The following is a 26,414-nucleotide window of genomic DNA, read 5'->3' as shown; positions in this document are numbered from 1 at the left end:
AGTACGGTAGTCCACGGCTGTAGCTACCTCTGTGTCGGCAGTCGCTCGTCCATCCATAATTGTATACCACCTACCTGTGGTGTTTTTTTCTCTCTATCTTCTTGATACTAGTAGCTTACTTTAGGAGTCTGCAGTGCTGACAGTGTCCAGCAGGTCCGTCATTATATAATATATACCTGTCCGGCTGCAGTAGTGATATATATATATTTTTATATCATTATCATCCAGTCTATATTAGCAGCAGACGCAGTACGGTAGTCCACGGCTGTAGCTACCTCTGTGTCGGCAGTCGCTCGTCCATCCATAATTGTATACCACCTACCTGTGGTGTTTTTTTTTTTCTATCTTCTTGATACTAGTAGCTTACTTTAGGAGTCTGCAGTGCTGACAGTGTCCAGCAGGTCCGTCATTATATAATACATACCTGTCCGGCTGCAGTAGTGATATATATATATATATTTTTTATATCATTATCATCCAGTCTATACTAGCAGCAGACGCAGTACGGTAGTCCACGCTGTAGCTACCTCTGTGTCGGCAGTCGCTCGTCCATAATTGTATACCTACCTGTGGTGGTTTTTTTTTCTATCTTCTTCATACTAGTAGTTAACTTTAGGAGTCTGCAGTGCTGACAGTGTCCAGCAGGTCCGTCGTTATATAATATATACCTGTCCGGCTGCAGTAGTGATATATATATTTTTTTATATCATTATCATCCAGTCTATATTAGCAGCAGACGCAGTACGGTAGTCCACGGCTGTAGCTACCTCTGTGTCGGCAGTCGCTCGTCCATCCATAATTGTATACCACCTACCTGTGGTGTTTTTTTTTTCTATCTTCTTGATACTAGTAGCTTACTTTAGGAGTCTGCAGTGCTGACAGTGTCCAGCAGGTCCGTCATTATATAATATATACCTGTCCGGCTGCAGTAGTGATATATATATATTTTTTATATCATTATCATCCAGTCTATATTAGCAGCAGACGCAGTACGGTAGTCCACGGCTGTAGCTACCTCTGTGTCGGCAGTCGCTCGTCCATCCATAATTGTATACCACCTACCTGTGGTGTTTTTTTTTCTATCTTCTTGATACTAGTAGCTTACTTTAGGAGTCTGCAGTGCTGACAGTGTCCAGCAGGTCCGTCATTATATAATATATACCTGTCCGGCTGCAGTAGTGATATAGATATATTTTTTATATCATTATCATCCAGTCTATATTAACAGCAGACGCAGTACGGTAGTCCACGGCTGTAGCTACCTCTGTGTCGGCAGTCGCTCGTCCATCCATAATTGTATACCACCTACCTGTGGTGTTTTTTTTTTCTATCTTCTTGATACTAGTAGCTTACTTTAGGAGTCTGCAGTGCTGACAGTGTCCAGCAGGTCCGTCATTATATAATATATACCTGTCCGGCTGCAGTAGTGATATATATATATATATTTTATATCATTATCCAGTCTATATTAGCAGCAGACGCAGTACGGTAGTCCACGGCTGTAGCTACCTCTGTGTCGGCAGTCGCTCGTCCATCCATAAGTATACTAGTATCCATCCATCTCCATTGTTTACCTGAGGTGCCTTTTAGTTGTGCCTATTAAAATATGGAGAACAAAAATGTTGAGGTTCCAAAAATAGGGAAAGATCAAGATAGACTTCCACCTCGTGCTGAAGCTGCTGCCACTAGTCATGGCCGAGACGATGAAATGCCATCAAAGTCGTCTGCCAAGGCCGATGCCCAATGTCATAGTACAGAGCATGTAAAATCCAAAACACCAAATATCAGTAAAAAAAGGACTCAAAAATCTAAAATAAAATTGTCGGAGGAGAAGCGTAAACTTGCCAATATGCCATTTACCACACGGAGTGGCAAGGAACGGCTGAGGCCCTGGCCTATGTTCATGGCTAGTGGTTCAGCTTCACATGAGGATGGAAGCACTCAGCCTCTCGCTAGAAAAATGAAAAGACTCAAGCTGGCAAAAGCACAGCAAAGAACTGTGCGTTTTTCGAAATCACAAATCCACAAGGAGAGTCCAATTGTGTCGTTTGCGATGCCTGACCTTCCCAACACTGGACGTGAAGAGCATGCGCCTTCCACCATTTGCACGCCCCCTGCAAGTGCTGGAAGGAGCACCCGCAGTCCAGTTCCTGATAGTCAGATTGAAGATGTCAGTGTTGAAGTACACCAGGATGAGGAGGATATGGGTGTTGCTGGCGCTGGGGAGGAAATTGACCAGGAGGATTCTGATGGTGAGGTGGTTTGTTTAAGTCAGGCACCCGGGGAGACACCTGTTGTCCGTGGGAGGAATAGGGCCATTGACATGCCTGGTGAAAATACCAAAAAAATCAGCTCTTCGGTGTGGAAGTATTTCAACAGAAATGCGGACAACATTTGTCAAGCCGTGTGTTGCCTTTGTCAAGCTGTAATAAGTAGGGGTAAGGACGTTAACCACCTCGGAACATCCTCCCTTATACGTCACCTGCAGCGCATTCATCATAAGTCAGTGACAAGTTCAAAAACTTTGGGCGACAGCGGAAGCAGTCCACTGACCAGTCAATCCCTTCCTCTTGTAACCAAGCTCACGCAAACCACCCCACCAACTCCCTCAGTGTCAATTTCCTCCTTCCCCAGGAATGCCAATAGTCCTGCAGGCCATGTCACTGGCAATTCTGACGAGTCCTCTCCTGCCTGGGATTCCTCCGATGCATCCTTGCGTGTAACACCTACTGCTGCTGGCGCTGCTGTTGTTGCTGCTGGGAGTCGATGGTCATCCCAGAGGGGAAGTCGTACTCGTAAGACCACTTTTACTACTTCCACCAAGCAATTGACTGTCCAACAGTCCTTTGCGAGGAAGATGAAATATCACAGCAGTCATCCTGCTGCAAAGCGGATAACTGAGGCCTTGGCATCCTGGGCGGTGAGAAACGTGGTTCCGGTATCCATCATTACTGCAGAGCCAACTAGAGACTTGTTGGAGGTACTGTGTCCCCGGTACCAAATACCATCTAGGTTCCATTTCTCTAGGCAAACGATACCGAAAATGTACACAGACCTCAGGAAAAGACTCACCAGTGTCCTAAAAAATGCAGTTGTACCCAATGTCCACTTAACCACGGACATGTGGACAAGTGGAGCAGGGCAGGGTCAGGACTATATGACTGTGACAGCCCACTGGGTAGATGTATGGACTCCAGCCGCAAGAACAGCAGCGGCGGCACCAGTAGCAGCATCTCGCAAACGCCAACTCTTTCCTAGGCAGGCTACGCTTTGTATCACCGCTTTCCAGAATACGCACACAGCTAAAAACCTCTTACGGCAACTGAGGAAGATCATCGCAGAATGGCTTACCCCAATTGGACTCTCCTGTGGATTTGTGGCATCGGACAACGCCAGCAATATTGTGTGTGCATTAAATATGGGCAAATTCCAGCACGTCCCATGTTTTGCACATACCTTGAATTTGGTGGTGCAGAATTATTTAAAAAACGAGAGGGGCGTGCAAGAGATGCTGTCGGTGGCCAGAAGAATTGCGGGACACTTTCGGCGTACAGGCACCACGTACAGAAGACTGGAGCACCACCAAAAATGCCTGAACCTGCCCTGCCATCATCTGAAGCAAGAAGTGGTAACGAGGTGGAATTCAACCCTCTATATGCTTCAGAGGTTGGAGGAGCAGCAAAAGGCCATTCAAGCCTATACAACTGAGCACCTGTCTCAAGCGCAGTGGAGAATGATTTCAACGTTGTGCAAGGTTCTGCAACCTTTTGAACTTGCCACACGTGAAGTCAGTTCAGACACTGCCAGCCTGAGTCAGGTCATTCCCCTCATCAGGCTTTTGCAGAAGAAGCTGGAGACATTGAAGGAGGAGCTAACACAGAGCGATTCCGCTAGGCATGTGGGACTTGTGGATGGAGCCCTTGATTCGCTTAACAAGGATTCACGGGTGGTCAATCTGTTGAAATCAGAGCACTACATTTTGTCCACCGTGCTCGATCCTAGATTCAAAACCTACCTTGGATCTCTCTTTCCGGCAGACACAAGTCTGCTGAGGTTCAAAGAACTGCTGGTGACAAAATTGTCAAGTCAAGCGGAACGCGACCTGTCAACATCTCCTCCTTCACATTCTCCCGCAACTGGGGGTGCGAGGAAAAGGCTCAGAATTCCGAGCCCACCCGCTGGCGGTGATGCAGGGCAGTCTGGAGCGACTGCTGATGCTGACATCTGGTCCGGACTGAAGGACCTGACAACGATTACGGACATGTCGTCTACTGTCACTGCATATGATTCTCTCCCCATTAAAAAGAATGGTGGAGGATTATATGAGTGACCGCATCCAAGTAGGCACGTCAGACAGTCCGTACTTATACTGGCTGGAAAAAGAGGCAATTTGGAGGCCCTTGCACAAACTGGCTTTATTCTACCTAAGTTGCCCTCCCACAAGTGTGTACTCCGAAAGAGTGTTTAGTGCCGCCGCTCACCTTGTCAGCAATCGGCGTACGAGGTTACATCCAGAAAATGTGGAGAAGATGATGTTCATTAAAATGAATTATAATCAATTCCTCCGTGGAGACATTGACCAGCAGCAATTGCCTCCACAAAGTACACAGGGAGCTGAGATGGTGGATTCCAGTGGGGACGAATTGATAATCTGTGAGGAGGGGGATGTACACGGTGATATATCGGAGGATGATGATGAGGTGGACATCTTGCCTCTGTAGAGCCAGTTTGTGCAAGGAGAGATTAATTGCTTCTTTTTTGGTGGGGGTCCAAACCAACCCGTCATTTCAGTCACAGTCGTGTGGCAGACCCTGTCACTGAAATGATGGGTTGGTTAAAGTGTGCATGTCCTGTTTATACAACATAAGGGTGGGTGGGAGGGCCCAAGGACAATTCCATCTTGCACCTCTTTTTTCTTTCATTATTCTTTGCGTCATGTGCTGTTTGGGAATAGTTTTTGGAAGGGCCATCCTGCGTGACACTGCAGTGCCACTCCTAGATGGGCCAGGTGTTTGTGTCGGCCACTTGGGTCGCTTATCTTAGTCACACAGCTACCTCATTGCGCCTCTTTTTTTCTTTGCGTCATGTGCTGTTTGGGGGGTGTTTTTTGGAAGGGCCATCCTGCGTGACACTGCAGTGCCACTCCTAGATGGGCCAGGTGTTTGTGTCGGCCACTTGGGTCGCTTATCTTAGTCACACAGCTACCTCATTGCGCCTCTTTTTTTCTTTGTGTCATGTGCTGTTTGGGGGGTGTTTTTTGGAAGGGCCATCCTGCGTGACACTGCAGTGCCACTCCTAGATGGGCCAGGTGTTTGTGTCGGCCACTAGGGTCGCTTATCTTAGTCACACAGCTACCTCATTGCGCCTCTTTTTTTTCTTCTTTGCGTCATGTGCTGTTTGGGGAGTAGTTTTTTGAAGGGCCATCCTGCGTGACACTGCAGTGCCACTCCTAGATGGGTCAGGTGTTTGTGTCGGCCACTTGGGTCGCTGAGCTTAGTCATCCAGCGACCTCGGTGCAAATTTTAGGACTAAAAATAATATTGTGAGGTGTGAGGTGTTCAGAATAGACTGAAAATGAGTGGAAATTATGGTTATTGAGGTTAATAATACTTTGGGATCAAAATGACCCCCAAATTCTATGATTTAAGCAGTTTTTTAGGGTTTTTTGAAAAAAACACCCGAATCCAAAACACACCCGAATCCGACAAAAAAAATTCGGTGAGGTTTTGCCAAAACGCGTTCGAACCCAAAACACGGCCGCGGAACCGAACCCAAAACCAAAACACAAAACCCGAAAAATTTCCGGTGCTCATCACTAATACACACACTTTCCAAGCTTTTAGAGACTTGGAAAGTTTTGCTTTCCGGAGCTTGGTGCATATGCAACCCGGCACAAAGGATCTCTCATTTTGGAAAGAGGACAGATGCTGCAGTAACAGAGATCACAAGATCCCTCTTCTGATAGAATGCCTCAGAAGGCACAAAGTGGCAGCTTAGCTAATAGGGCCAAACTTTGAAAAAGCAACACTTTTTGGAGCTTAGGGTCTGATTGAGAGAAGTTTGCAATATCAATATTTACAGAGTAGAGCTATTATCAGCCGACGGCGCACACATCACGGTCACACTGCACATGCAGTGATGTCACTCGCTGTGAGGATTTCTTTGCAAAGTAAATGACAGTCAGGGACCGTCTAGGGTAAGTAACGGGGAGCGGCAGCAGAATCGATCCCATCCTCACCAAGCATGGCACCAGTGTCTCAGTTCCTGTGGCCATTGCGTTACCATAGGGTCACTCAGGGAAGTCAATTATGAAAGGATCGGCTGTGATTTGTACGCAGTTTAGATCTGCGAGCCTGCCAGTGGGCATCTCAATACATTTCCATGCGGCTACAGAATTTGCATATTTTTGCACATTAACTGCGTATAAATTTGCATCTGCCAATGCATTAGCATATGTCTCTGAGCCAGACCCTTAGTACATAGGGTTAGACTGTAGTCACCATTGAGAATAATGGGATCAGTAGTGTGCAGCACTAATTAGCAGAAGATACGCTATCTGTGATATTACTAGGTAAACAATATTGCAGACTATTCCAACTGCTTTTACTGAAGTATTACTAGGTAAACAGTATTGCAGACTATTCCAACTCATAGGCCCTACACATTCGGCGACCCTCCGCCGAGCTGCCCTTCGGCCGATACGGCAGACTGGTGACCCGGAGGCGGGGGGGAAGTGACGGGGGGGGGGGGGGGAGGGGGGGCTCCATAGCAGTGCAAGCTAATATGGACGAGATTGTCCATATTGGCTTGAGCAACCCGGCACCAACGATGAACGAGCGCGGGGCCGTGCATCGTTCATCATTGGTGCATACACACTGAACAATATGAACGAGTTCTCGTTCATTAATGAACGAGAACGTTCATATCGTTCACTTATATTGCCTAATGTGTAGGGCCTATCCCATTGCGTGGTTAAAACTGTAGAAAGCTATTCTAAGTGGATTTATAGCTTCACTATGCAAATAACTTATAGTGATAGAGTGTGGTTTTACTGACCTTACATTTGTTAGATTTGATTAACACCTTTTGCAGAAGGTGGAGGGTTGCTGTGTGGGGGAGGGGGTTGTAATCAGGATGAAAATGTGTTTGTCGACTTATTTATTCAGTATAGGTCAGGACGCCAGTCCTTTAGGACGCTGCAGTGCCTAGTATATGAGGTGGCTAGTTATAAAGTGGGTGGTCTTCAGTATGCCAACTGACGGGATCCCGGCGCACAGTATACCGGCGCCGGAATCCCGACAGCCGGCATACCAACACTTATTCTCCCTCGTGGGGGTCCACGACCCCCTTGGAGGGAGAATAAAATAGCGTGGCGCGCGTAGCGAGCCCGCAAGGGGCTCATTTGCGCTCGCCACACTGTCGGTAAGCCGGCGGTCGGGCTCCCGGCCCCGGGATGCTGGTCGCCGGGAGCCCGACCGCCGGCATACCATACTGAACCCTATAAAGTAGCAGCTAAAATCAATGGCAGTATTATACCTGTGTTAAACCGAAGGAAAACAGAAGGCAAACAAACCAACAATAAAATGGAAGGACTGCATTACAACCACAAAACTCAGGATCATTATGTGGCCTCCCCTCACCTCTACTATGAGAACTCCAGGACCAGACTTACCACCTCTCTGGCTGAGAACATCAAGGCTGCCCCTGGTCCTAACCCTCAGGATGAGCAGGGAACTGTGGGGGGAGAGCACCAGGACCAGGCTCAGTAGGGACATCTCCATTGGTCCTGAGTGTGCCCCCCACATTCTCATACCCACCCGTACTATGGCCCTCATTCCGAGTCGTTCGCTCGGTATTTTTCATCGCATCGCAGTGAAATTCCGCTTAGTGCGCATGCGCAATATTCGCACTGCGACTGCGCCAAGTATCTTTGCTATGAAGATAGTATTTTTACTCACGGCTTTTTCATCGCTCCGGCGATCGTAATGTGATTGACAGGAAATGGGTGTTACTGGGCGGAAACAGGCCGTTTTATGGGAGTGTGGCTGAAAACGCTACCGTTTCCGGAAAAAACGCAGGAGTGGCCGGAGAAACGGGGGAGTGGTTGGGCGAACGCTGGGTGTGTTTGTGACGTCAAACCAGGAACGACAAGCACTGAACTGATCGCACAGGCAGAGTAAGTCTGGAGCTACTCTAAAACTGCTAAGTAGTTTGTGAGCGGAATATTGCGAATACATCGGTCGCAATTTTAAGATGCTAAGATACACTCCCAGTAGGCGGCGGCTTAGCGTGTGTAACGCTGCTAAATTCGCCTTGCGACCGATCAACTCGGAATGAGGGCCTATGATCTTAGCAAAATAATGTTATCTCAATTTTCCTTCTGACACTGGTCACCTGCAATTGTTTTTTCCCCCCATTTTTTTTTCTTCCAGCCCACTGTGTGCTTTTCCTGTAATGTTTACCTCCATTGATTGCACACCCTGCCATTGCGCCCTACATACAGGGTACATCATACTACTACACAAGTGTCAGTTTTCCCATATACGCACTGGGCCCTTGTATGGCTCACCTCCCACAGTGTAACCTTCGAAGTGCGCCCAACATGGCTGCCTCATCTGGTACATTTGTGGATGGGATGAAAAATACATAGACCTGGTGGTTTTGTTGGAACCCTACTCTGAACTTTAGGCATTGGCGTTTCTATAATGGGTGCATCATTTTCTATATGCTGTAATGATGACACATAATTGTTGTCCACAGTTGTTTCAGCATCGAGTTGGTGCACAGTGTCCATTCATATTCCATGCTGCCAGACTGTTTCAGGGTCCAAGATGCAGAATATACAACACTGAGAGGAGATCCAGCATCAAATGTGTTCCGCATAAGGAGGGCTTCGAAATCGACTACAGCAGGTAGAAACCAATAACATCCACACCCAGGTTCCACTAGGATGGCAGAGTTGGCAGAACTCCTTCAACATTGTGAATAACCATGCAGTCTTCTTGTTCTATACACTGTTACATCATGTTATAACTACTGCCACAACCACTACTGCACCCACTTCTCCTATATTTACCATTCCGGAGTCCATCGCTGACCATGTGTGGGTCCCCTCTTCTCCCATAGACGCTGCTAGCGCACTGACCACTAGAGACTCCGGCACAGTGCCAGAGTCTACAGTGCATGCGCAGGACTCTGAAAAAATGGCGTGGCGGTCATTTTTCGGAGTACTGCACATGCGCTGTAGACTCTGGCACTGTGCCAGAGTCTATAGCGCTCAAAGCGCTAGCAGCGGCGCAACAGCTATGGGAGAGGAGGGGGCCCACACACGGAGTCTGCACACGGGTCCCCTCTTCTCTAGAGACGCCCCTGACTTTAGGATTCTGAAATCACCCCCATTTTGTGTCATATCTTCTAGGTGTGGACTATTCCACCCTGGGTAATCCTACACAGTGCGCCGCACCTGGTACCTTGTGAGGGTGAAATACACAACCCTTTGAGGTTATTAACCAAAATGCCTACACCAATCATGCATTATGCTTTCTGTTGCTTAAGGTTTTCTTTTATGTCTGTGTTGCTGATCTATTGCTGTATTACTTAAATCGTCTGTATTATGGGGGTCATTCCGAGTTGATCGTAGCTGTGCTAAATTGAGCACAGCTACGATCTTCTTCCCTGACATGCTGGGGGACGCCCAGCACAGGGCTAGCCCGCCCCGCATGTCAGTGCCGGCCCCCCCTCGCAGAAGTGCAAAGGCATTGCACAGCGGCGATGCCTTTGCACTTCAAGAATAGCTACCGGCTAGCGCAGCTTTAGCGTGCTGGCTGGGAGCTACTCATCGCTCCCCGGCCCGCAGCGGCTGTGCGTGACGTCACGCAGCTGCTGCGGCCCGCCCCCCGTTCGGTCCGGCCACGCCTGCGTTGGCCGGACCAAACCCACGAAACGGCGGCCAAACGGCGGCGTTCCGCACCCTCCCGCCCAGCGATCGCCTCTGCCTGTTAATCAGGCAGAGGCGATCGCATCCCTGCTACGGCCTTCGGCTGTCTGGCATGCGCCGGCGCCGGCGTTAAAATGCAGCGAGCAAACGGGTCAGAATGACCCCCTATGTGCAATGTTTTTAATGTCTGTAAAGCGCCTTGAGTCTTGTTGGAGAAAGAGTGCTATATAAATAAAAATTATTATTATTATCATCCCCTGTAATTGTTACATACTGTAGCCCTGATACTTAAAATTGTGCGGAAACTTAAATTCCACATAATGTAAGTAAAAAAGAGCTTGATACATTACCTCTAAAGCTGCACTTGCTTAGGGACCACTTGCCAACTTTAATACTGTACATTAGCCCGAGTTGTACATTGATGTGGGATGCAGGATAATGCAAGTCGAGATTTCATTCCACACCACCTTAATAGTATTCAAATTGGCTATACATACATGAGAAAGAACCAAAATTGGACAATATAATGGGAAATGTCCCAAATGAGTCCGCTTGGTGGTGCGCCCTGAGTCTAAGGTACAAATTGTAAAGGAAGAGGAGAAAAAAGTAGACTCTCGTGTGGGCGCACTCTTTAGTAACAAACTAATAGTAGTGTAATGTCAAAAGATCTAAAACGGAACTTTTAATAGAGTACCACATAAACTTTTGTTCCGTATCCATCATTAAAAAAATAAAGTTATAAAAATAAGACATGTTCTGGTCCCTCTATATCAATATATAGTAAAGAGGTGAAATGTAGACACATTCAGTACTACTTCCACAACATGCGGGCCAGTACAAGGGTTTATATTAATGAAACATGAGTCGGTTGGTTAGTACCAGGAGAACCCATATAACTTAATCAAGTTATTGTTCGAAGATACTGGTCACTCACAAATTGTTATCTGCATTCTTTGCCATCTTTTATAATATTCCTTCGTAGAGTAAAGAGTTGCCCATTGACATGAAGGAAGAAAGAAATTGTTAATTCTGTTGTTAGTGTTTTATACCAAACAAGACCACTTATGACGTCCTACTACATCTGGTATTCCCAGGGGGTCCCCCTACCTGGTACTAACACAAGCCAGCACCGTTTCGCTTCCAAGATCAGACGAGATTGGGCATAAGCAATGAGGTATGATAGTAGGCAGAGGCGGATTGGCCATAGGGTCTACAGGGAAGATTCCCGGTGGGCCGATGCACCCGTGGGGCCTGTTTTGTTTGAGGACATGTGGTCCTATTTATAGACATAATGAATAAGATGCAAAATAATTTGCATATAAGAAAATTATTTTGCCACTTAGCCTGTGATCGCAGATGATCTAGTGTATGCTCTGTCTGCCTGCTTGGCTGACATATAAGATTGAGTGAATAGTGATTGGGATACGGTTGGTGTAATAAGCAAGAAAATATATCTTTCAAAAGAATTATATAGTTTCCTAAATTCTGAAGGTGTATCATATAATGTGCTCATAATATTTAATTTTATTTCTTTTTAACTTCCCCCTTGATGCTGGACATGCCCACTATCTGGAAAGTCTTGGGGGGAGGGTGCTGCTGCCATGGCCCATGGCTAGACCTTACACCTCTGGTGCTGCCCATGTGGGGCCACTAGTACAAATTTTTCCAGGGCCGCTTTTTGTTCCCAATCCGCCCCTGATAGTAGGACAGCGTGTAAGTTTGTATGATTCACTAATGAGAGTGCACCTAGAAGAATATTTTTTGACACATTATAGGCCACAGAGAAGAATAAAAATAGAGTGTGTGGATCTGCTGTTCACCTTAAGCAGTGAAACATATGTTTATACCCTCACAGGCATAACCATGTCACTGGATCATGAATTAGTGTCCACTGAATAAGTTTAGGCTAGAAAAAATGTAAAGAGAAGGTAATAATAACCATTCTAATGCATTAGTATTGTGAGGTGACAATTTAGTGAGTAAGATCCCTGTATAAAAACTACACTAAGTATGTGCATTGAGGACAAAAAGTCAAATTATTCAGATACATTATACCTTAATTAGGAAGGCAAGTTACATGCAAAAAAGAAGGGGGAGTCCCTTTTCACAGTGTAATCTATATAAAGGTTCAGTATGGCACATCTGCATTCAAATGACCTTGGTTCCACCCAAATCTTAAAATAAACACCATTATTAGATTTGATAATGTTAAGGGCCATATACACTAGACGATTTTTTAAAAAGATATGGCCGATACAGACGATTTTGAACGATTTATCGTTCAAGTCGTCTAGTGTGTATGGCCCCCCCGACGACGGATGCGCGCACCCATGCTCGTTAAGAGCAGGTCGCGGGTCAGCCGTGCATGCAGCTCAATGTGAGCAATGTCACTTGTGACATCGCTCATCACGGCATGTGTGTACGGAGCTGTGATGAGCGATGTGCACAATGTGACATTGCTCCTCCTCATGGACAATCCTCAGCTCCAGCTTACCAGCCGATGCCGCTAGCACACAGGGCGGAGCCGCACACCGCACAGCCAGCCAGTCGCATCCTAGCTCCTGTTCAGCCAGAGTGTATTATCTGTCACTACTGCCCCACCAATGTACAGTACAGCCCACATCCACTGCCCCACCAATGTACAGTACAGCCCACATCCACTGCCCCACCAATGTACAGTACAGTCCACATCCACTGCCCCACCAATGTACAGTACAGCCCACATCCACTGCCCCACCAATGTACAGTATAGCCCGCATCCACTGCCCCACCAATGTACAGTACAGCCCACATCCACTGCCCCACCAGTGTACAGTACAGCCCACATCCACTGCTCCACCAATGTACAGTACAGCCCACATCCACTGCCCCTCCAATGTACAGTATAGCCCACATCCACTGCCCCACCAATGTACAGTACAGCCCACATCCACTGCCCCTCCAATGTACAGTATAGCCCACATCCACTGCCCCACCAATGTACAGTACAGCCCACATCCACTGCCCCACCAATGTACAGTACAGCCCACATCCACTGCCCCACCAATGTACAGTACATAAAGAAAAAACAAGATTACCACCTGCGCTCCTTGCTGGTAAACTGGCTGCTGGAACTATAGGTGACTGCACCAATCACGGAACTACAATACAAATAAAGAAACGGTTCCTGCACACTTAAGAAGGTATATGATACTCCTTATTAAATGTCTCATAAACTTAAATAAAAATATAAAACTGATCCTTCTAATTATAAAAGGATGAAGTCTTGTAGGGAATATATTCTTCCCGACACTTTTTCCCAAACGGAAATCTCTTAGTTTGAGACTTAATTGTCCAAATAGAGTCTATTAATCAGACAGTCAAAAAAAAAAATGGGATGCATTTCTTATCTGGTCTCCTCCTGAACACTTCAAACACTGGAAAAATCCTTGTAATAAGTTGTCCCCACCGTTTGTAGTTTCTGTCAAAGTCCTCAATCAAGGTACATGTAAGACAAATAATGGGGAATCATAGTGCAGACTTATACAAATTTATTCTTACAACGATATTTTCCAAATAAAAATGCGTACCCAAAATGACCTTCCAGGAAGGCACAGTAAATAGCATACAGGGGTATTTATGAAGCCCCCCCTATTGAGCTGTACCTTCACCAAATCCTGGGCAGCAATGAACATTCATTGCTGCCCAGGATTTGGTGAAGGTACAGCTCAATAGGGGGGGCTTCATAAATACCCCTGTATGCTATTTACTGTGCCTTCCTGGAAGGTCATTTTGGGTACGCATTTTTATTTGGAAAATATCGTTGTAAGAATAAATTTGTATAAGTCTGCACTATGATTCCCCATTATTTGTCTTACATGTACCTTGATTGAGGACTTTGACAGAAACTACAAACGGTGGGGACGACTTATTACAAGGATTTTTCCAGTGTTTGAAGTGTTCAGGAGGAGACCAGATAAGAAATTCATCCCATTTTTTTTTTTGACTGTCTGATTAATAGACTCTATTTGGACAATTAAGTCTCAAACTAAGAGATTTCCGTTTGGGAAAAAGTGTCGGGAAGAATATATTCCCTACAAGACTTCATCCTTTTACAATGTACAGTACAGCCCACATCCACTGCCCCACCAATGTATAGTACAGTCCACCACTGTGCCACCAATGATTTCCACCGATGGCACTATACATATATATATATATATATATATATATATATATATATATACTATACATATATATATATACACACACACACACACACACACACACACACACACACACACACACACACACATATACACACACACACATATATATATTTACATACACAAACAGAAAATTCAGCACTCACCATAGCAAGCTCACTTATCCTCACCACATCAATAAATAAATGATGGGGGTTTAGTTAGTGAATTGGTCAATGCACAGAAGCCTGCAAACCGATCGCCAAAGTACCCCACCTTCTTGCAGGTCCTACACTATCACAGTCAGAAAACCTGTCAACTGTTCCACACATAATATAACTGCAAACATGCCTACTTGGTTTAATGTGCACCTGCCAAATACCTTTTGGCTTTTAAAGGTACACTAGTCACCTGCCACTGGCTGCAGTATATATATATATATATATATATATATATATATATATATACAAAGAAAACAGTCTACGGCACTCCTATTTCCAAGATGCTAATAATGATATGAAAAAACAGCCGGTGCCCTCCAAGGATAACAGCAACACTGTGTCCTGCAATATACATGTCTTGGTGCAGCGGTGCTCACAGCGTAAAATGAAGGCAGACAGCACTCTCACCGTTGGTAATGCAATACCCAGGTGCCCCCCGCAGTGGATCATGCATACTGAAACGAAAAAGGCAGCGGCATTCCAGGATTTAAACAAGTGCTGTAGTGTATTTTAAAAAGTGTCACATGAAAATCAACGTTTCGGGGCCCGTAGCCCCCTTATGTGTGATTATTTAAATATGTAAATAAGATGCCAATGCCAAAGATATCTTTCATCTTTCAAATTGTATGAAAAATTGCTTAGTGTGTACACTCAATTTAATTTGTCAGGGCTCTGGGAAGTTCAAGGGAGATTGTTCATCTTCCACATTGTTCATCTTTCACATTAGTCATATCTTCTAGTGTGTAGGGCCCTTTAGCTAACCAATTGCAATATCAGAGCACTGTTATAGGCCCTACACATTGGCCGATCCGCCGCCGAGCTGCCCGACGGCGGATACGGCCGACGGGGGACCCGGCGGCGGGGGGGGGGGGGGGGCAGTGACGGGGGGAGTCAAGTTTCTTCACTCCCCCCGTCACGCGGCTCCATTGAAGTGCAGGCAAATATGGACGAGATCGTCCATATTGGCCTGCATGCAGAGCCGACGGGGGACCAGCGATGAATGAGCGCGGGGCCGCGCATCGTTCATCGCTGGAGCCTCCACACTGAAAGATATGAACGAGTTCTCGTTCATTTATGAACGAGATCGTTCATATCTTTAACACAAATCGGCATGTGTGTAGGGCCCTTTATAGTTCAAACAATCACAGTCCCATCAGTGCACTGGAACACACATACTCATATTACTCCTAGTGGGTTCAGACTGGGTGCATAGTTGCTATTAAAAAAAAAAGCCATGCTGCGTAGTCAGGGGTCTACCTCTATTTAATGCGATTGCAATTGAATTGCAATCGCATCGCGGGGCGGAACTACACTTGCTGGGCTGCCCCCAGCATGTTAGTAGTATAGTTGCAGATTTTGCTATCTCTGAATAATCCCCTTAAGCCTTATTTGCTTAGGGACTAGGGTAGGGGTGGGCAAAATACGGCCCGCGGGCCGGATGCGACCCGTGATCCAATCCTGCCCGGCCCGCTGCCTCTCACCAGCGAGCAATTGCAAGCGGCCCGACAGGCTGAGCGGCTTGTCATTGCACTGCAGTAACTCTGAAGCTGCCGGCGCCGCTGAGGAAATTCTGGTCGCGGGTCTCGCTGCTCGCTGTTGGCTATGTGCTGGCTGCTGCTGCCGGCCAGGCTATGTGCTGGCTGCTGCTGCCGGCCGGCAAACAGACTCATACGCGGGCTATGTTCTGGCTGCTGCTGCCGGCCGAGTCCCCTGCCTGTACAGCCACGCCGGTGTAAAAAGCAGTTCAGAGGAGGCTGCTGCCGTGCCCCAGCTACCGCTGCCAATGGCAATTGGCAAGCATCCTTTGATAACAGCCACCCCTGCTGAATCTGCAGCCCATATCTCCTAGCCCTATTATCTGCTCCTGCCTGTGGAATATACGGTGCAGATAAAAACATCCACAGGACCCCATCGGGAGGAAGGTATGTTGGGTGCTGCAGGAGAGTCCTCTGGGAGGCCCTAAATGTGAGTGTTGGGCACAGTGTGTAGGGATATTTGTATGACATCCTCATGTATCCCCATTATGTGTACCACTGCTGCTGCTGTGTCCATGTGCAGGGCTTCCTCTGTAATTTAAGAGCCAGTAGCAGAACTGAAAGAGATCTGTGGCTCTTGGACATGTTATTGTGCATCTTTCCTGAAGCCGCCATCCTCAATACACCATGTGCCAGAGACAGCCCAAAGTGCCCTTCCTGCTGCCAACCGACCACATCCTAGCAACGGTCTTGCTTCTGCACCAGGTAACTGCTGTATCCATCACACTCGCTAGGCTGCGTTTTCGTACAGCCAACAATCAGGTCTGAACTGTGCATACACCGCAATGCACAGACGCGTCGGTCTGCAGCGACAGACAGTGACGAGATGGTGCAAAAAAAGCGATCACATGGGCAATCGCAAGGTGACTGACAGCAAGAGGCCGTTTGTGGGTGGCAACTGACCATTTTAGAGGAGTGTCCGAAAAAACGCATTCCAGGCGTTTGGAGGGAGGGATTCTGACATCAGCTCCGGCCCCAATCAGCGCAGCGGGTGAGTAAGTCCTGGTCTGTGTAGAGACTGCACAAACTCCTGTTTGTGCAGCTCTCTGCACATGTGATCGCACCCCTGCACAGCGATTTCCCCCCTCCCCTGTAGGCGGCTAATACCTGATCGCAGCAGTTCAAAAAACGCACCCTAGCGATCAGGTCTGAATTAGGCCCATAATGCGGAGGGGGGGGGGGGGTGCGGCCCTCCAATATTCACTGGAAAATGTTCGGTGGCCCCCCAGCTGAAATAATTACCCACCCCTGGACTAGGGGAATAATTCATAGTGATGTGCACCGGAAATTTTTCGGGTTTGGTGTTTTGGTTTTGGGTTCGGTTCTGCGGCCGTGTTTTGGGTTCGAACGCGTTTTGGCAAAACCTCACCGAATTTTTTTTGTCGGATTCGGTTGTGTTTTGGATTCGGGTGTTTTTTTCAAAATCCCTAAAAAACAGCTTAAATCATAGAATATGGGGGTCATTTTGATCCCATAGTATTATTAACCTCAATAACCATAATTTACACTCATTTCCAGTCTATTCTGAACACCTCACACCTCACAATATTATTTTTAGTCCTAAAATTTGCACCGAGGTCGATGGATGGCTAAGGTAAGCGACACAAGTGGCCGACACAAACACCTGGCCCATCTAGGAGTGGCACTGCAGTGTCACGCAGGATGGCCCTTCAAAAAAATACTCCCCAAACAGCACATGACGCAAAGAAAAAAAGAGGTGCAATGAGGTAGCTGTGTGACGACTAAGCTAAGCGACCCTAGTGGCCGACACAAACACCTGGCCCATCTAGGAGTGGCACTGCAGTGTCAGGCAGGATGGCCCTTCCAAAAAATACTCCCTAAACAGCACATGAAGCAAAGAAAAAAAGAGGCGCAATGAGGTAGCTGTGTGACGACTAAGCTAAGCGACCCTAGTGGCCGACACAAACACCTGGCCCATCTAGAAGTGTCACTGCAGTGTCACGCAGGATGGCCCTTCAAAAAAATACTCCCCAAACAGCACATGACGCAAAGAAAAAAAGAGGCGCAATGAGGTAGCTGTGTGACGACTAAGCTAAGCGACCCTAGTGGCCGACACAAACACCTGGCCCATCTAGGAGTGGCACTGCAGTGTCACGCAGGATGGCCCTTCAAAAAAATACTCCCCAAACAGCACATGACGCAAAGAAAAAAAGAGGCGCAATGAGGTAGCTGTGTGACGACTAAGCTAAGCGACCCTAGTGGCCGACACAAACACCTGGCCCATCTAGAAGTGGCACTGCAGTGTCAGGCAGGATGGCCCTTCCAAAAAATACTCCCCAAACAGCACATGACACAAAGAAAAAAAGAGGCGCAATGAGGTAGCTGTGTGACGACTAAGCTAAGCGACCCAAGTGGCCGACACAAACACCTGGCCCATCTAGGAGTGTCACTGCAGTGTCACGCAGGATGGCCCTTCAAAAAATACTCCCCAAACAGCACATGACGCAAAGAAAAATGAAAGAAAAAAGAGGTGCAAGATGGAATTGTCCTTGGGCCCTCCCACCCACCCTTATGTTGTAAAAACAGGACATGCACACTTTAACGAACCCATCATTTCAGCGACAGGGTCTGCCACACGACTGTGACTGAAATGACTGGTTGGTTTGGGCCCCCACCAAAAAAGAAGCAATCAATCTCTCTTTGCACAAACTGGCTCTACAGAGGCAAGATGTCCACCTCATCATCATCGTCCGATTCATCACCCCTTTCACTGTGTACATCCCCCTCCTCACAGATTATTAATTCGTCCCCACTGGAATCCACCATCTCAGGTCCCCGTGTACTTTCTGGAGGCAATTGCTGCTGGTGAATGCCTCCATGGAGGAATTGATTATAATTCATTTTAATGAACATCATCTTCTCCACATTTTCTGGAAGTAACCTCGTACGCCGATTGCTGACAAGGTGAGCGGCGGCACTAAACACTCTTTCGGAGTACACACTGGAGGGAGGGCAACTTAGGTAGAATAAAGCCAGTTTGTGCAAGGGCCTCCAAATTGCCTCTTTTTCCTGCCAGTATACGTACGGACTGTCTGACGTGCCTACTTGGATGCGGTCCCTCATATAATCCTCCACCATTCTTTCAATGGTGAGAGAATCATATGCAGTGACAGTAGACGACATGTCAGTAATCGTTGGCAGGTCCTTCAGTCCGGACCAGATGTCAGCATCAGCAGTCGCTCCAGACTGCCCTGCATCACCGCCAGCGGGTGGGCTCGGAATTTGTAGCCTTTTCCTCGCACCCCCAGTTGCGGGAGAATGTTAAGGAGGAGATGTTGACGGGTCGCGTTCCGCTTGACTTGACAATTTTCTCACCAGCAGTTCTTTGAACCTCTGCAGACTTGTGTCTGCCGGAAAGAGAGATCCAACGTAGGTTTTAAATCTAGGATCGAGCACGGTGGCCAAAATGTAGTGCTCTGATTTCAACAGATTGACCACCCGTGAATCCTGGTTAAGCGAATGAAGGGCTCCATCCACAAGTCCCACATGCCTAGTGGAATCGCTCTGTTTTAGCTCCTCCTTCAATGCCTCCAGCTTCTTCTGCAAAAGCCTGATGAGGGGAAAGACCCGACTCAGGCTGGCAGTGTCTGAACTGACTTCACGTGTGGCAAGTTCAAAAGGTTGCAGAACCTTGCACAACGTTGAAATCATTCTCCACTGTGCTTGAGACAGGTGCATTCCACCTCCTTTGCCTATATCGTGGGCAGATGTATAGGCTTGAATGGCCTTTTGCTGCTCCTCCATCCTCTGAAGCATATAGAGGGTTGAATTCCACCTCGTTACCACCTCTTGCTTCAGATGATGGCAGGGCAGGTTCAGGTGTTTTTGGTGGTGCTCCAGTCTTCTGTACGCGGTGCCTGTACGCCGAAAGTGGCCCGCAATTCTTCTGGCCACCGACAGCATCTCTTGCACGCCCCTGTCGTTTTTTAAATAATTCTGCACCACCAAATTCAAGGTATGTGCAAAACATGGGACGTGCTGGAATTTGCCCAGATGTCATGCACGCACAATATTGCTGGCGTTGTCCGATGCCACAAATCCCCAGGAGAGTCCAATTGGGGTAAGCCATTCTGCGATGATCTTCCTCAGTTGCCGTAAGAGGTTTTCAGCTGTGTGCGTATTCTGGAAAGCGGTGATACAAAGCGTAGCCTGCCTAGGAACGAGTTGGCATTTGCGAGATGCTGCTACTGGTGCCGTCGCTGCTGTTCTTGCAGCGGGAGGCAATACATCTACCCAGTGGGCTGTCACAGTCATGTAGTCCTGAGTCTGCCCTGCTCCACTTGTCCACATGTCCGTGGTTAAGTGGACATTGGGTACAATTGCATTTTTTAGGACACTGGTGAGTCTTTTTCTGACGTCCGTGTACATTCTCGGTATCGCCTGCCTAGAGAAGTGGAACCTAGATGGTATTTGGTAACGGGGGCACACTACCTCAAGCAATTGTCTAGTTCCCTGTGAACTAACGGCGGATACTGGACGCACGTCTAATACCAACATAGTTGTCAAGGCCTCAGTTATCCGCTTTGCAATAGGATGACTGCTGTGATATTTCATCTTCCACGCAAAGGACTGTTGGACAGTCAATTGCTTACTGGAAGTAGTACAAGTGGTCTTCCGACTTCCCCTCTGGGATGACGATCGACTCCCAGCAGCAACAACAGCAGCGCCAGCAGCAGTAGGCGTTACACTCAAGGATGCATCGGAGGAATCCCAGGCAGGAAAGGACTCGTCAGACTTGCCAGTGACATGGCCTGCAGGACTATTGGCTTTCCTGGGTAAGGAGGAAATTGTCACTGAGGGAGTTGGTGGTGTGGTTTGCGCGAGCTTGGTTACAAGAGGAAGGGATTTAGTGGTCAGTGGACTGCTTCCGCTGTCGCCCAAAGTTTTTGAACTTGTCACTGACTTATTATGAATGCGCTGCAGGTGACGTATAAGGGAGGATGTTCTGAGGTGGTTAACGTCCTTACCCCTACTTATTACAGCTTGACAAAGGCAACACACGGCTAGACACCAGTTGTCTGCATTTCTGTTGAAATAATTCCACACTGAAGAGCTGATTTTTTTTGTATTTTGACCTGGCATGTCAATGGCCATATTCCTCCCACGGACAACAGGTGTATCCCCGGGTGCCTGACTTAAACAAACCACCTCACCATCAGAATCCTCCTTGTCAATTTCCTCCCCAGCGCCAGCAACACCCAAATCCTCATCCTGGTGTACTTCAACAGTGACATCTTCAATTTCACTATCAGGAACTGGACTGCGGGTGCTCCTTTCAACACTTGCAGGGGGCGTGCAAATGGTGGAAGGCGCAAGCTCTTCCCGTCCAGTGTTGGGAAGGTCAGGCATCGCAACCGACACAATTGGACTCTCCTTTGGGATTTGGGATTTCGAAGAACGCACAGTTCTTTGCTGTGCTTTTGCCGCAAGTCTTTTCTTTTTTCTAGCGAGAGGATGAGTGCTTCCATCCTCATGTGAAGCTGAACCACTAGCCATGAACATAGGCCAGGGCCTCAGCCGTTCCTTGCCACTCCGTGTCGTAAATGGCATATTGGCAAGTTTACGCTTCTCCTCAGACGCTTTTAATTTTGATTTTTGGGTCATTTTTTTACTGATCTTTTGTGTTTTGGATTTTACATGCTCTGTACTATGACATTGGGCATCGGCCTTGGCAGACGACGTTGATGGCATTTCATCGTCTCGGCCATGACTAGTGGCAGCAGCTTCAGCACGAGGTGGAAGTGGATCTTGATCTTTCCCTATTTTTTTAACCTCCACATTTTTGTTCTCCATATTTTAATGCACACAACTAAAAGCCACCACAGGTATACAATGTAGATGGATGGATAGTATAGTATTATATTACTTATGGAGGATGAGTGACTGATGACACAGAGGTAGGTACAGCCGTGGCCTACCGTACTGCTTATATATATAATATACTGTATATAACGGATCTGGTGGACACTGTCAGCAGACTGCTAAACTAGTATGAAGAAAAAAAACCCCACCACAGGTAGGTATACAATGTAGATGGATGGATAGTAAGTATAGTATTATATTACTTATGGACGACGAGTGCACTGACGACACAGAGGTAGGTACAGCCGTGGCCTACCGTACTGCTTATATATATAATATACTGTATATAACGGACCTGGTGGACACTGTCAGCAGACTGCTAAACTAGTATGAAGAAAAAAAAAACCACCACAGGTAGGTATACAATGTAGATGGATGGATAGTAAGTATAGTATTATATTACTTATGGACGACGAGTGCACTGACGACACAGAGGTAGGTACAGCCGTGGCCTACCGTACTGCTTATATATATAATATACTGTATATAACGGACCTGGTGGACACTGTCAGCAGACTGCTAAACAAACTAGTATGAAGGGAAAAAAAACCACCACAGGTAGGTATACAATGTAGATGGATGGATAGTATAGCATTATATTACTTATGGATGACGAGTGCACTGACGACACAGAGGTAGGTACAGCCGTGGCCTACCGTACTGCTTATATATATATAATATACTGTATATAACGGACCTGGTGGACACTGTCAGCAGACTGCTAAACTAGTATGAAGAAAAAAAAAAACACCACAGGAGTGTTTTTCAGGCAGACAAACGTATACTGGACTGGTGGTCACTGTCAGCAAAACTGTGCACTGTACTCCTGCTATAACTGCTCCCCAGTCCCCACAATTAGGCAGTGTGAGCAGTGCACTCAGCACAGATATATCATGCAGCAGTGCAGCACACTGAGCACATATATGGTGGAGCGTTTTTTTCAGGCAGAGAAACAAAGGATTAAACTAACTCACTGGTGGTAAACCCTGCACTGTACTCCCTAACAGCTGCTCCCCGTCCCCAATCCTCCCCACATAACTAAGTCACTCAGTTTACTCTGTTCTTTTCTAATATAACGGAGAGGACGCCAGCCACGTCCTCTCCCTATCAATCTCAATGCACGTGTGAAAATGGCGGCGACGCGCGGCTCCTTATATAGAATCCGAATCTTGCGAGAATCCGACAGCGGGATGATGACGTTCGGGCGCGCTCGGGTTAACCGAGCAAGGCGGGAGGATCCGAGTCGCTCTGACCCGTGTAAAAAAAAGGTGAAGTTCGGGCGGGTCGGATCCCGAGGATCCGAAGCCGCTCATCACTAATAATTCAGAGTTGATCGCAGCAGCAAATTTGTTAGCAGTTGGGCAAAACCATGTGCACTGCAGGTGGGGCAGATATAACATGTGCAGAGAGAGTTAGATTTAGGTGGGTTGCATTGTTTCTGTGCAGGGTAAATACTGGCTGCTTTATTTTTACACTGCAATTTAGATTTCAGTTTGAACACACCACACTCAAATCTAACTCTCTCTGCACCTGTTATATCTGCCCCCCCTGCACTGCACATGGGCCCTCATTCCGAGTTGTTCGCTCGCTAGCTGCTTTTAGCAGCATTGCACACGCTAGGCCGCCGCCCTCTGGGAGTGTATCATAGCATAGCAGAATAGCGAACGAAAGATTAGCAGAACTGCTACTAAATAATTCTTTGCAGTTTCTGAGTAGCTCCGGACCTACTCACAGATTGCGATCAGCTCAGTCCGTTTAGTTCCTGGTTTGACGTCACAAACACGCCCTGCGTTCAGCCAGCCACTCCCCCGTTTCTCCAGACACTCCCGCGTTTTTCCCTGACACGACTGCGTTTTTTAGAACACTCCCGGAAAACGCTCAGTTACCTCCTGGAAACGCCCCTTTCCTGTCAATCATTTACCGATCAGGAGTGCGACTGAAAAGCGTCGTACGAACACCAGCAAAACTGCTAAGTTTTTAGTTAAATAACTTAGCGCATGCGCGCTGCGTACCATGCACATGCGCATTTAGCAGCAAATCACAGCATAGTGAAAATCGGCAACGAGCGAACAACTCGGAATGACCACCATGGTTTTGCCCAACTGCTAACTAATTTGCTGCTGCGATCAACTCTGAATTATCCCCCTAGTCACTAGGGGGATAATTCAGAGTTGATCGCAGCAGCAAATTTGTTAGCAGTTGGGCAAAACCATGGCCCTCATTCCGAGTTGTTCGCTCGCTAGCTGCTTTTAGCAGCAGTCCGCTGCCCTCTGGAAGTGTATCTTAGCATAACAGAAGTGCGAACGAAAGAATCGCAGCATTGCTACGAAAAAAAATTGTGCAGTTTCAGAGTAGCTGCAGACCTACTCCTATCTTGCGATCACTTCAGACTATTTAGTTCCTGTTTTGACGTCACAAACACGCCCTGCGTTCGGCCAGCCAAACCCCCATTTCCCCAGCCACTCCTGCGTTTTTCTCTGGCACGCCTGCGTTTTTACACACACTCCCTGAAAACGGTCAGTTACCACCCAGAAACACCTACTTCCTGTCAATCACTCAACTATCAGCAGTGCGACTGAAAAGCGTTGCTAGAGCTTGTGTAAAACTACATTGGCTTGTGTGAAAGTATGACGCGCGTGCGCAGTGCGCACCATACACATGCGCAGAAGTGCAGATTTTTAGCCTGACCGCTGCACTGCGAACAACGGCAGCTAGCGATCAACTCGGAATGAGTCAAACTGACTCATTACATGCCGCTGTGTGCTGCGGGCCACCGCCGCCCGCAGCACACAGCCGCCCGCCGAGGAGAGGAGGAAGGAGGAGGAGGGAGGTGGAGGAGGGAGCCACAGCAGCGCAGTGTTATTGGTGGAAGCGCTGCTGCTGCTGTCCCTCTCCTTCACCATAAGCTGTCCTCCGCCGCTGTGAATGCTGGGAAGCGCATCCCAGCATTCACAGCAGCGGAGGACAGCCTATGGTGAAGGAGAGGGATAGCTGCAGCAGTGCCTCCACCAATTACATTGCGCTGCTGCGGCTCCCTCCTCCCTCTCCCTCCTCCTCCTTCTACCCTGCCCGGGATCTTTGCCAGAAGAAGCTGCACCGAGGAGCCTGACTGCCAGCGGAGACAGTAAGTATAATCTATTCTTTCTTTCTTTCTTTCTTTCTTTCTTTCTTTCTTTCTTTCTTTTTCTTTCTTTCTTTCTTTTTCTTTCTTTCTTTCTTTCTATTCTGTCTGTCTGCCTTAATGTGTAAAAAAGGGGATGCTGTCTGCCATAATGTCTAAAAAGGGGGATGCTCTCTGCCGTAATGTGTAAAAAGGGGGATGCTGTCTGCCATAATGTGTAAAAAGGGGGACGCTGTCTACCATAATGTGTAAAAAGGGGGACGCTGTCTGCCGTTATGTGTAAAAAAGGGGGAAGCTGTCTGCCATAATGTGTAAAAAGGGACGCTGTCTTCTGTTATGTGTAAAAAGGGGACACTGTCTGCCGTAATGTGTAAAAAAGGTGACGCTGTCTGCCGTAATGCGTAAAAATGGGATGCTGTCTGCCGTAATGTGTAAAAAGGGGATGTTGTCTGCCATAATGTGTAAACAGGGGTATCTGTTTGCCGTAATGTGTAAAAAGGGTACGCTGTCTGCCGTTATGTGTAAAAAAGGGGGACGATGTCTTCCGTTATGTGTGAAAAAGGAAGACACTGGGGTATATTTACTAAGGTCCCGATTTTGACCGAGATGCCGTTTTTTCATCAAAGTGTCATCTCGGTAATTTACTAAGCAAAAATCACGGCAGTGATGAGGGCATTCGTAATATTTTGGAAGTCCTAGGAAAAAATCACAAATCAATACACCATCGGTCAAATACGCCTGCAATTTGCTAGAAATCGGGAATTTACTAAAAAGTGCAAAACACAAACACTGCCGACAATAGCCAAACACTGCCGTGATAAAATACAAATCGTGAAAAAGTGCTAAAAAAAAACAGACCTGCTTTTTTATCCCGTGTTTGTATAGGCATGCACGGATCCATGAGATCTGTGCATGTTTTTCAGTGGGAACAGGGGGGAAATGTTGTAAATTTTCAGAAAAAAAATTGCGTGGGGTCCCCCCTCCTAAGGCAAACCAGCCTCGGGCTCTTTGAGCCGATCCTGGTTGCAGAAATATGGGGGAAAAATGGACAGGGGTTCCCCCATATTTAAGCAACCAGCATCGGGCGCTGCGCCTGGTCCTGGTTCCAAAAATACGGGGGACAAAAAGAGTAGGGGTCCCCCGTATTTTTGAAACCAGCACCGGGCTCCACTAGCTGGACAGATAATGCCACAGCCGGGGGTCACTTTTATACAGTGCCTTGCGGCCGTGGCATCAAATATCCAACTAGTCACCCCTGGCCGGGGTACCCTGGGGGAGTGGGGACCCCTTCAATCAAGGGGTCCCCCCCCAGCCACCCAAGGGCCAGGGGTGAAGCCCGAGGCTGTCCCCCCCATCCAACAGGCTGCGGATGGGGGGCTGATAGCCTTTGTGAAAAGTGATTGATATTGTTTTTAGTAGCAGTACTACAAGGCCCAGCAAGCGGCGGAAAAACGGGCCCGCTGGTACCTGTAGTACTACTACTAAAAAAATACCCCAATAAAGACAACACACACACACCTTGAAAGTATAACT

At 47.4% G+C, this 26,414-nt stretch overlaps 1 pseudogene; it reads right to left on the bottom strand.

Moving 5' to 3' along the window:
- Positions 1–11,006: 11,006 nt before the first annotated feature.
- Positions 11,007–11,125, bottom strand: LOC134930490 (5S ribosomal RNA; annotated as a pseudogene).
- Between the last annotated feature and the right edge of the window lie 15,289 nt (positions 11,126–26,414).

Source organism: Pseudophryne corroboree, chromosome 5 (assembly GCF_028390025.1).
Source record: "Pseudophryne corroboree isolate aPseCor3 chromosome 5, aPseCor3.hap2, whole genome shotgun sequence".
Lineage (NCBI taxonomy): Eukaryota > Metazoa > Chordata > Amphibia > Anura > Myobatrachidae > Pseudophryne > Pseudophryne corroboree.
This window is presented reverse-complemented; position numbering and strand designations above follow the sequence as displayed.